Below are 12,004 nucleotides of genomic sequence, written 5' to 3'. Positions count from 1 at the left end.
CTCTTGTACTTTAGACTCTGGCCACCCAGTACTAGGTATAAATAATTATGATAAACACTCCCACCTGATGAAACGGATCCAACACAAATGTACCAAGTCGAAAGTCTGCGTTTAATAATAATACATAGCAAAGGGTATGTACAACGATCACTTAATTACATTTATGATTTGAAATAGTATGCACTTTTATGGCAAATGAGTATTCGTAGGTAGATCAATATCGAATGTCCAATCTCTGATTGCGCAGGAAGCAAATATACAACCTGGAATATTTAGGGAACAATAGCAATGATACTTGAATGATTATATAGCTGGATACACTAGGGGGAGGTTCCGACTGCTTGTAGGACAGCTGGAGGGGGGGGGGTAGAGTCTGGCTGTATCCCGTCTGGCCGAGGGTATCCTGGGAGAGCCCACAGTCGTGCGACCCGGTGCCCAGCGATCCTCGATCCACAGATGAAAGCAGTTGGACTCTCTGTGGCCGGCGTCCTCCGGTCCACGATGGAGAGACTTGAGGCGACCTCGTCGTGTAGAGCGTCTTCTCACCTGTCGTCCTCTCCGGGGGGGGTATTTCCAACACACCGCAGTGTTGGCCTTTATCCATAGAATAATCAAAGTACTCAAAGCATAATCCAAGCCGGGGAAGGCTAGCCGTCGTCGGTAGAATAATCCAATATACAGGTCCACTCGCTCTTTGGCCTGGAGCTCCTCGGGTGCAGCTTCACGTGGGGTCAACCACCCTGGATAAGCGTCCAGCTGATGCCCGAAACGATGGGGGTGCTGATTACTATAGAACTCTTACCGCACGAGGCACTACATATGAATAGACTATTATTAGCTTAATAGAATACGTCCAACTCGACGATATAGTGCCAAATATGACTATTCAAATATTAATATACACGATGTCTCAATGCCGATACTGGGCCGAATTGGCCTTACTGCCCACACGTGGTTTGCGGGGAGGCTTTTGCGTCTGTCACTCTGTTGGAGGGTAAGGAACTGGACTAAAAGGAAAGCTCTACTTTAATAGCGCAGTATATATACGCACTATGAACAAATAGTACCATTAGTGGTGCGGTAGACATATTCCTACACGGAACTAGGACTTGTCCATACATGTTGAGCGGTACGATTGAACCTGGTCTGAGGGGTATGGCGACCTGGCACCAAGGTCTCGTCCAATGGTAGAATGGAGACTATTATGGGATGTTCAGTAGACTAGAAGGGATATTCAATGCATATTGTACAAGGAATATACAAGGGATATCAGGGGATATACAAATACAATTAAATATATATATATAAATAAATATATATATTCGGTTTAATCTGATCCTTCAGAACAGTGACCCCAAGACATTTTTAACTAAACTGCGTGGTGAGTTTGGCAGTGAGTTTGTGAGAATGGGTTTAGGCAGAGCCCAATAGCTGAACACAGGAGAAGAGAGAAGGGAGCGTTTTTAGGGTGTTTTCCTATTGTTCCCCAAGCAGACAGTTTTGACATCAGAAATGTGCAACAGACAGGGTTAGAATGGAAGGGAGGATGAGGAGGAGTGAAGAAGGCTTTTGCTGTGATTATGACAGAGTTTCAATAAGACAATCACCTAGCAGGAAGCAGGGTCATTTCCCCACAGGAAGTCTGGGCTACAGGCCAAGTTCTCTGCATGTGTAAATCCCAGCCACTCTTTCGCCGCTAAAACTGTGGGCAAGACACGGATGAAATTATTATTATAAGACTGAATATGAAATAATATTACTTTTTCTCTCCTTTCATGTGTATGACGGAGATAAGCACGGAATGAGAAATCCTACCGAGGGGGATGATCAAAAGATCAAGGTTTTTTGTTTGTTTTTTTTCATATGAAAATACCTTATTTTAGCTTAAATAAGGATTTTCTAAAAAACCAACAGCAGAATGAGTAGTGAGAGAGCAGGGATAGACGGTTAAAAGTAAACAAAATGGGTTGTCTGCACATTTGCAGTGTCAAATTTCCCACGGGATAATAAAAGTATTTCTATTCTATCCTATTCTATTGACCTTTGTATGTGTGAGAAGAGGACTGTGACAATTAAAGTACTAGAGGGTATGAACCAGCAAACAGTAATCACTGCATACAGTGACAACACATGAGCAGTGAGTTGCTTTATACAGGGGAGTTTAACGTGAAAGTAAAGTTAAGTTGAACAGAAGAGGGGATAAGAGTAAGTAGGAAGTTTGAGGAAGTTTGATGAGGGTAGAAGAGACGAGAGTCCACAGTAGTTATGGCTATCACACAGGGGAGGAGCTACGAAGAGTTTATGATTTTTGGAGACCATCTTGTGCCTAAATATTTATAAAGAGATGGAGATGGAGCTCTTCAGAATTATTAGCAGAGAGCTGTCAGCATTAGGTTAGCTGTTACATATAGATAGATAGCACTTATTATCATACAGATGATCAAAGGAGGGTGAACATGCATTAGTAAAAAGAAAACAACAAATGCTGCAGTGTCTGTGACGAGGCCGTTAACCTGGTTGTTCCCACAGCACTGACGGGGGACCAAACCGGTCCATGTTGTACGATGTGATTTTGGATCTCCCTACAAAACTAAGCAATTATTTTTGTTTGTATTTTCATTTAACCTTTAGTTAACCAGGAAGGCCCATTGAGATACAAGATTTTTGCAAGAGAGACCTGGCCAATATGACAGCAGTAACATTTGCAATATATCAGATAGCAGTAAGATGTGCAATACATCACACAGGGACATGGTAGGGGTTTTTGAGTTGGGATTTGAAGGAGTGCAGGGATGTAGCACTACGGATGTTTGGAGGGAGTGAGTTCCAGAGGGTGAGCAGCCACAGAGAAGGCTCTGAGACCAACAGTCCACATGTTGGTGGTGGAGATGGAGAGGAGACCGGAGTCAGAGGACCGCAGCCTCCGGGGCGGGATGTAGGAATAGAGGAGGTCCGCTAGGTACCAGGGGCGAAGGGCTTGGTAGGTAATGTGTAGGGTGAAACATTTTCTATGCTTCGTTTAGCGTAATAATATGAACATGATTCACTGGCTGTGAGCGAGCCCTTGTGAACATCATGAATTTAGTTTTCTTTACATTTAAAACAAGTTTAAAGGGGAACTATCTTATAAATGGCCTTTTTCAGTGTTTAGCAATGTTTCCTGGCTATGTGGACTTATATTAATAGGATATATACATCTCTAATTTTCATATTGCCGCAATCTTCCTATTCCTATTCTATATTCCTCCCTCACTGAACTGAGTCAAATGCAAATGACATATCTGTGATGTAAGAGATTTCTCAGCTGCATAATAATGTGGCAGTTGATGTGGCAGTTGGCACCAGGCCACACAGTGGTTGGAGCCCAGCCTCAAAACGGCTTAAGATCTTGAGGTAGACAAATGCTGTTTTTGAGTGCTTGATTAGAAATACAAAACAATAAAAAAAAATTGGAAAAAAGGAGGGAGCACTTGTATACAGGGCGTTGTCGTCCGTATAAAGATGCAGCTTTATCATTTGTCATTTATTCCATGTTTTTATTGTCATTTATAAAAACATGGAATAAAACCGGAGCCAAAATAGACTCTTGGGGAACACCTTGTTGATTTCTAAAGAACTTGATTTGTATTTTAAGATCAATTACCAGAGACGTGGAAAAGGCAATATGGATGTAGGAAGCAGGGACAAGAATGGAGCAGGTTTCATTTTCACAATGTTAAATGTGAAAACGGGGGAGGATGAGAAGAGATAGAACAACAAGACGTTATAAAGACAAGAGTTGTGTGAGAAATGACAAAGTGGGTAAAAGAAGTGAATTGATTGATTATGGTAAACAGATAGGAGTGAATGTGTAAGTATGGGCACGCCATGGATGCTAATAATGTTTTCTGAGCATCACTAACCCATTGTTTTTCTCTAATCTAAGGTTGTGGAGAGTACGGGGGCAATTGTTTTTGTTTTTCTCTAATAGGTTGTGGAGAGTACGGAGGAAATCCTGTTAACTATGGTTAGTTCACAGGCCTATAGTGAAAAAGGGGGTAACTATTAGGAGAACTGCTTAGAAGAACTAACCTGTGCAAATGCTTACTACTTGTTATGAGGTAATCGCATGAAAACTAATAAAAGCGCTAAGATAACATAACAGGCCAATGCAGGCCATGCAATGCAGCTTAAAAGGTCCTGCATAGGACTTGCATGAGCAGCCTGTTGCAAACGGCAAACAGGCCACTGCAGGCCATGCAATACAGCTTAAAAGGTCCTGCATAGGATTTTTGCATTAGCAGCCTGTTGCAAACAGTGCAGAAAAGGCAGTCTGTCAAGATCTTGTGAAGGAGAGAGAGACCAAAGTGGGGCGAGCCAGTCCAACAACAGTCCGAGACAAAGAAGCACGACTGGCATCACCTGGAAAGTTCTGGACGGAAACAAGGACAGTGTTGTAATAAGATAATGATCAACAAAATTACCATGTGCAAGCCAGCCAGATGGTATAAGTGTTTTGTTCTACAATCAGGAAAACCGAGTGGGACAAGCAGAAGGGACAGCAGAGGCTGGACCAGCAGAGACTGAAGGCCCTGGGGTGACCGGGGGAAGATGCATGGGACAGAAGGTCAAGTCCTCCTCAAAAAGAAACACCATAGCCATAAAACCAAAGCTAAGTACAATGCAACTACACCTGTGCTAGGCCATTGAGAGGGTCGTCTTGCCAGCAATCTCACTGTATGAACATATAATAATCCATAAAGACATATGAAGGAAGTGTATAAAAGATGAGGTGACACCTTGTTGCCCTTAATGTCACAGTGCTTTGTACAAAAGAGCAACAGGAAGCCTACATAGGCATACAATGAGTAACGCCAGTGACAATATAACACGGCTAAACAAGACATGAACAGAATAAATATGAATATCATAAAAATATGATATGACGAGGACATGACCCTCAACGACACTATGAAGAAAAAAAGAGACCAGAGAATAAAAAAAACACGTCTATGAGAAGAGGGCTAGACACACATAGAATCATAGCTCTATAACTGGTCTCATCGTCAGGAGAAGGGACCGGCAGAACATTGTCCACAAATTTGATTATATGTTAATAGTCCGGGTGACTAATTAAGTCAGTAATGAAGACAAGGAGTAGCAGAGGTGTAATGACACACCAAGGGACTAGTGTTGAAAACTCGCACTTATGATATAAACACGCAAAACAATACATCTGGTCTATTCATTGTGACTGGTCCAATGTAGGTGTGGTGTCCATTTTAAATAAGGTTTTCATTCATTAAGGTGCCCCAGTTTGAGGGCCAAACTATAAGGATAGTCATGACGGCTGTGATGAATTTACCACGGAATGTGATGAAGTCAATGTGGGGAATATGCAGATGTAGCAGATGTACTACTGTGATGTTGTGCAAAGCATGAGAAAAGTGTCAAAGTGCTAACGACAGTGCCTATTGTTATATCTGCACACACATTGTTTCCTCAGAATTGTGAAGTTCAGGAATTAAAGAAAGCGTCAGGAAGATATATATTTCAACAAGTTTTTTCGTTATTCCTGTTTCTGCTATTCAGTGTTTCAAAGCATTGTAGAAAGTGATATATTTACTACAAAGAGTGAATCATCTACAATGCTAAAGTAACTCCTATTATCATCAAGAAGCCAAGATGATTTGGGAGCCCTGTATTACTGAGTGAATAAACGTAATTATGCTGTGAAACGTATTATGATTTATTAACTATACATCCAGTGGGCTCAGAACCACGAGTAAGCAGTTGCATAGTCACAAAACACTAGCAACTGAGGGGGGTGTGTCCTAAGGGACAAAGAGGTGTACTCTACCAAAAGGAGGATCTAAGGGACAAAAAGGGGTACCCTACACAAGCAGGTTCTAAAGGTCAAAGAACCTGTGGTGGTCAAAGTTGTGGTCAAAGTGAACCCAACAAATTGAAGAGTCTTATTCATCATTTCTTTCAATGTATTATATAATTGGATATGTCCAGTAAGCGGTTGTATGTCACTAGGACAGTTACTGCACAAGTCTGGTTTAGCAACTAATTGTGTCAAATGAGAATTGGTTGTGCATTCAATGTTTACTTTTAGGGGGTTAACTATTATAGTTTTGTAAGATGACAATGAAAATGTTGGCACGAGACTATACAATGGAGCTTGGCTAGATCAAATTTAGAAGGGGAATAGTGGTGTAAACAAGCAGTTATATATGGGAATTTCTAATTGTAATTTTAATTTTCCTGTTGGACATGTTGCATTGGCCTGGCGAGATGGTGTTGGACGGATGATGGGACAGACTGTGGGTCTACGAGCAGCCCAGAGGTGGAGAAGGAGGACTTCGCTGCAGACTTTCCTCGCTTACAGAGGATTGGTTTGTGGCCATTCCAACCTGAACACGGTTGATCTGATCTTAGAAGCTAAGCAGGTTCGAGCCTGAGTCCCTGGTCTGGTAACATCAGGAAAGCGCATGGCAAGATGGAAAAGTGAAAAGACTGAGTCATGGACTATGGATGGGACAGAGACATTGAGTGGACAGTGATAAAGAGTGGTTGTTATAATCATGCCATTTTAGGTATTCACGGTTGTTGTTTTTGCATTCATGTAAAATAATCATGTTTATATGATCCTTTTTTCCTTTAATGGTTAAACTGAATATTGAAGGGGAAGTTACTGGCATAAGTAAGTCACGATAGGTTGAGTTTTTACCTTTCTTACAACTTTTGACATCAGGGAGTTAATATTTCTCCTGTAAGGGCGGAAGTTTGCTTGACATATTGTGGGCCTTATGACAGGAATACCTCGAATTGACTTACGGATTGGTAGGTCTCTGAATTAGATAGGCCCGAGCGGTGATCTTCACTGCTTGGTCGATGTATTTCTGTCTCTGAGCTCAGTAACTGGGGGGAGTATAAACATCATTAGTATGTATACTCACTTTGCATTGTCATGGCATTCTGCCATGAAAGGGAGGATATGTAGTGGAAAATACACTTTATATGTATATGAATATGTAATATGTAACTGTATACTAGTGTCTTCAAGTAAAACTACATCTGTCACTGGCGCTGAGAAACAGGACAGGCGACAGGCATAATGACCCTCACATTCCTCATGATTAGTGTGTTTCCATTACAAGCGCAGTCCAGATGAGAACTAGATATGGAGTGTAAACATTTCCCAACACACAGACACACCCATAGCACCCAAGGGATGAACACAAGGGTTTCAGAAGACCACACACACACACACATAGACACGCACACACACACACGTACACTTTACGCACACACATAGACACACACACACACGTACACTTTACGCACACACATAGACACACACACACACACATTGACACACACGCACACACATACACTTTCCGATTTAGAGCGGTTATGTAAGGTGGCTTTTAATTAACAGGAAATATCAGAGAGAGACATTAGGCCACACACACATAGACACACATACACATACACACACATACACACACAACAGATAGTTAGACACATAACAGATACACACACACACACACACACACACAGACAGACAGATAGTTAGACACATACAAACACACATCACATACACACACACACAGTGACATCGCTACACACTTTCACACATTGCCATATATACTAGGGATGTGCATCTCCTCACTGAGGCCGATGCGATGCGCATCTTGATACGGTGCCAACGATACGATACATTAATGATACATTTGAAGCACCGGGCGATGCGATGCGATATGATTCACCCCCTGTTGAGATACGATACGATTCGATACGATTTGATTCAACATAATGCGATTGGGGGCGATACGATGCGATTCAACACGATGCAAAATAATGATACAATTTTATGGTATGACAGGATTTGGTTGTATTCCTTATATGCAGCTTATATTATTATTAAAAATAAAAGAATCTACTGTAAGACAATTTATATAAAAACTCTTGGGTGCCTAAGAATACTTTTGCATAAACTGTCTTTTATATTCCTTATATGCAGCTTATATTATTATTAAAAATAAAAGAATCTACTGTAAGACAATTTATATGAAAACTCTTGGGTGCCTAAGAAGACTTTTGCATAAACTGTCTTTTCTATCCACTTTAGCTAAAAACACACGAGAGAGAGAGAGAGAGAGAGAGAGAGAGAGAGAGAGAGAGAGAGAGAGAGAGAGAGAGAGAGAGAGAGAGAGACCCTCTCCGTCTGAGCTGCCGTCGACAGTTGATGATGTCACACACTAGACTAGGTCACTAGAATGCATCTATACTTTCCGACCGTAGCCCCATTATGTCAACAACACGGAGCCAGGCTGGATGGATTGCATGAAGCGATATAATTAAGAAACGAATAACCAATAAATGTGAAGTTATCTTTGAACCCCTGTTGTCAAGCGTCTTCAATATACCCCCCCCCCTCCTCACTAATGGTACTGGTGTTGCAGAGTCACTTTAGTCAGTTAGTTAGACACTAGTTTAGCGTTAGCTGAATGGCTAACTGGCGTTAGCCAGAGGCTACTAGCGTTAGCATGTTGATCAATTCTATTCTATGTCTCCTCGACTTCCACTGTTTGTTGATAACTCTCTCCTTATGTAGTAGCGAAGCAATAGTATCTGCTGTGTGTGTGTGCAGTGGATGAGAGGAAATTATTTGAATGCATCGGTTTTTGACCGATGCAAAGACGCTACAACAAGATGCATCGCGAGTTCAGCCTGAATTGTAGCCGACGCGGACTTATTCCACCGGTGCACTCGCATCGTGAACGTGTATGCCGGCGCACCGATGCAAATCGATGAATCGTCACATCACTAATATATACACAGACACACACACATAGTGTAAGTCTCACTGACCCACAGTGTAAAATGAATCTATTTGTTAGTGTGTGAATTAAGGAACTCAGGGATCGTCCTTTCCCACAGTCCCTCTTCTCACGTCAGGAAGTAAAAGCTAAATAAGGCAGCCTTGGGGAATATTTTGGATACACAGTTATGGAAACAGAAGATTTCCAGTCACAAGCTTGGCAGTCAAAATGCGCATGCACAGACACCCAATGTCTTGTGCACGCAATTACGCGTGCGAAAGTGAACTCGTAAACAAACATGGCGCACGCATATGTTTTTGATCCGGAGAGTGACCCCGACTGCGACTACGAGGAGGAGGACGAGATTGAGCGACGAGGGCTTCAAGTTGTTTCTGAGTGGTGGGTAATGTATACTGTCTAACAACAGTCAGTAACAGTAACGTTAGTTAGTAGTTATTTATGACGTTATAGCGAGGTATAACGTTAGTTTTCTTTGGGTAAATTAGGTAGCATGCCCAACGAAAAGAGAAGCATAATGTTATATATTGCATCCACGTCTTACAAGTACAGTAGGAATTGTGTTGAATCTGTTCACTTTACAGTATATGCACTTTCGTTTATGCACTGCAGGTGTGTCTGTGGCAACTGTGCTCGAATGCCTACCGCGGTGGAGAATCTTTGTTGCCTGGAAATACCTCAGGTATTGATTGATTGATTGATTGAAAACTTTAGATTGCAGAATGGGTACAGTACAGCTCAATTACATAAGGGGATGCAGACCAGAGAAAGACTTTCGTCTTGTTTACATCAGGGTCCCCCATTTTCAATTCATCATAACATAAATGACATACAGGTAGACAGTACTGTTGCATCTAGACATTCATGACATACCAGATCTACAAAATATACAGTACTGTTTATGAGTAACATAAACTGGCTAACAGTTACAGAAAACATGCATCTGGCTAATGTCACATTCTTTAGATTGACCTTGAAGGATGAGGACAGGGTTTAGGGTGAATATATGGACTAACTGTGTTGTTTTATATAGGTCAGGAGAAGATGTGACCAAGCACCGGAACCCCCGTTGTGCATGGTAGACCACCCAGGTTTGGAACCGGTCTGCCTAAACCGATATTCGCTGCAAATGGCAAACAACATTTACAGGGCAGATTATGGGTGTCTGCCAATCCGGGGCGTAAACAAGTATGTATAATGTAATAACAGTACAGCTGTATAATGTATTTTAATACTGTGTTGTGCATGAAGGAATGTCACTGTGTTGTACAGCACAAAACACAATTTATTTTACATTATAATACCAGCGAATATTACTTGTACATCATACAATTGTGTAATTGTAAATGAACAAAGGCAGTTGTGCAAATAGTGACAATTCAAGTATATACGATTAACTGAACATGGCTTCCATAAACACATACTAATTCTGGGAGGAATAAATCCACTACTATAAGAGGAGTAAATAGCACTGACTTGCCAAACACTTTTAATTATTAAATGGGGTAGTGTTTACAGTGTTCACGAGAATAGTCCACATGAAGGACCCAGTGTTGTGGCTTCAAGATGCATTGCCCAGTTGCCTCTGAACTCTGAGACAAGCTCACAAATTCCAACAGCATCTTCCATAGACCACTAGCTAGCTATATACATTACTCTACAGGCTAATGTTACAACAAGTAAAAATATCTAGTTAGCAAAATATTTACCACAAAATAGTACAAATGCTATTTACTAAGGTTAGGTCATTGAAAATCAGCCTATGACTATTTAGAAAGCTTTAGATCGGTTAACTGAGAGCTTATGATAAGGTGATGGAGGTAGCCGTTGTGTAATGCACATAGGATGTACAGTTTACAGGACAGGGTGAATTGAAGTCCACATCATTTGCTCGTATAACAAAATGCAGTTGTTTCAATGTAGGGAGTAAATGAGCCGGGGCTTTCCCTAAACAATGATGTGGGGTGCAGAGCGCCACCATGTGTTTATATACACACATAGCTCAATAAATTAGAACAGTGTAAAAGTCTATCTATTTTGCAGTAATTTGTGCAAAAGGAGCCCAACCCAAGTACTGAGTGAACATACTTTTCAGAAGGCCGACATTTCTATATTACATTTTTCTCTTCAAACTCTCAAGATACTGAATTTTGGGCTAATATAATATAGCATCCAAATTAAAACAAATAAAGGCTTGAAATATTTCACTTTGTATGTAATGAATCTATAACCGAGTTTTGCTCGAATTACTGAAATAAAATAACTTTTCCACGATATTCAAATTTATTGAATATATACCGTATATATAAAAATCTTGGGGTTAGACAGACACATCATTGGGCAATAGTGATTGGAGCCCAAAGCATGCGTCTCAATTTCTTTTATAGACTTAGCTGGCACGGCCGGGTATCACCGGCCACTGGGAATTCAAACAGGCCTATATCAGTGGAATGCAAAATATCCCAACGCTGATAATAATAATAATAATAATAATAATAATACACTTTAGTTGTATAGCACCTTTCATACAAGGATTTGTACATTTACGGTGGCCAGTTTAGAATTGCAGCCTCCCGTAGGTGCTCTTTGAGAGCGGTTTTGAAGGTGGGTAGGGATTCACATTTTTTGTAATCTAGTGAAAGATTAAATCTCTATTCATTATGTACACGGACAGCTGCAGATCGCTTGATGACCAAAGGCATCTGGTTAAGTTTTCAGATGACACTGTCCTTGTATCCCTACTGCAGCGCTCCTTTTCATGGACCTTTTCATAAATAAAATACTTCTTTTTCTTCTTTAGTCGTTTCAGATATGTAGCTTATCGAAGCTTTGTCAGCTGGTGCTGGGGTTTTCTGGGCCGCCACGTGAGGGTCGCCATTCCCTCTTGTGTGGTCCTTCGCATCCATGCAGAATACCCAGACGAGGAGGGGGTATACACTGGCTTCAGACCGCCGCCCCTTGACTAAAGAAAATAAAAACATTAAAAAAAACTCTAAAACCTTTGTGTTACTACTGTATAATGAGTCTTGGTTGGTATGAGTGTGTATAATGAATATAAGTATGGGTTGGTAATAGTGTATACTACTCATTGTTTTATGGTTGAAATGTTCGAGATAAATAAAGAAAATTACTGACTATGAGGGAGCAGGTTCATTGGACCAGTAGCCTGGTCT

At 41.0% G+C, this 12,004-nt stretch overlaps 1 long non-coding RNA gene across 1 annotated transcript; it reads left to right on the top strand.

Moving 5' to 3' along the window:
* Window positions 1-9,442: 9,442 nt before the first annotated feature.
* Window positions 9,443-11,692, top strand: LOC311227412. The gene is made up of 3 exons (XR_014619595.1): window positions 9,443-9,513; window positions 9,865-10,019; window positions 11,632-11,692. It is a non-coding gene; the product is annotated as an uncharacterized lncRNA (long non-coding RNA).
* Window positions 11,693-12,004: the final 312 nt, after the last annotated feature.

The sequence above is a fragment of the Notolepis coatsorum genome (assembly GCF_963971535.1).
Source record: "Notolepis coatsorum genome assembly, chromosome: 4".
Lineage (NCBI taxonomy): Eukaryota > Metazoa > Chordata > Actinopteri > Aulopiformes > Paralepididae > Notolepis > Notolepis coatsorum.
This window is presented reverse-complemented; position numbering and strand designations above follow the sequence as displayed.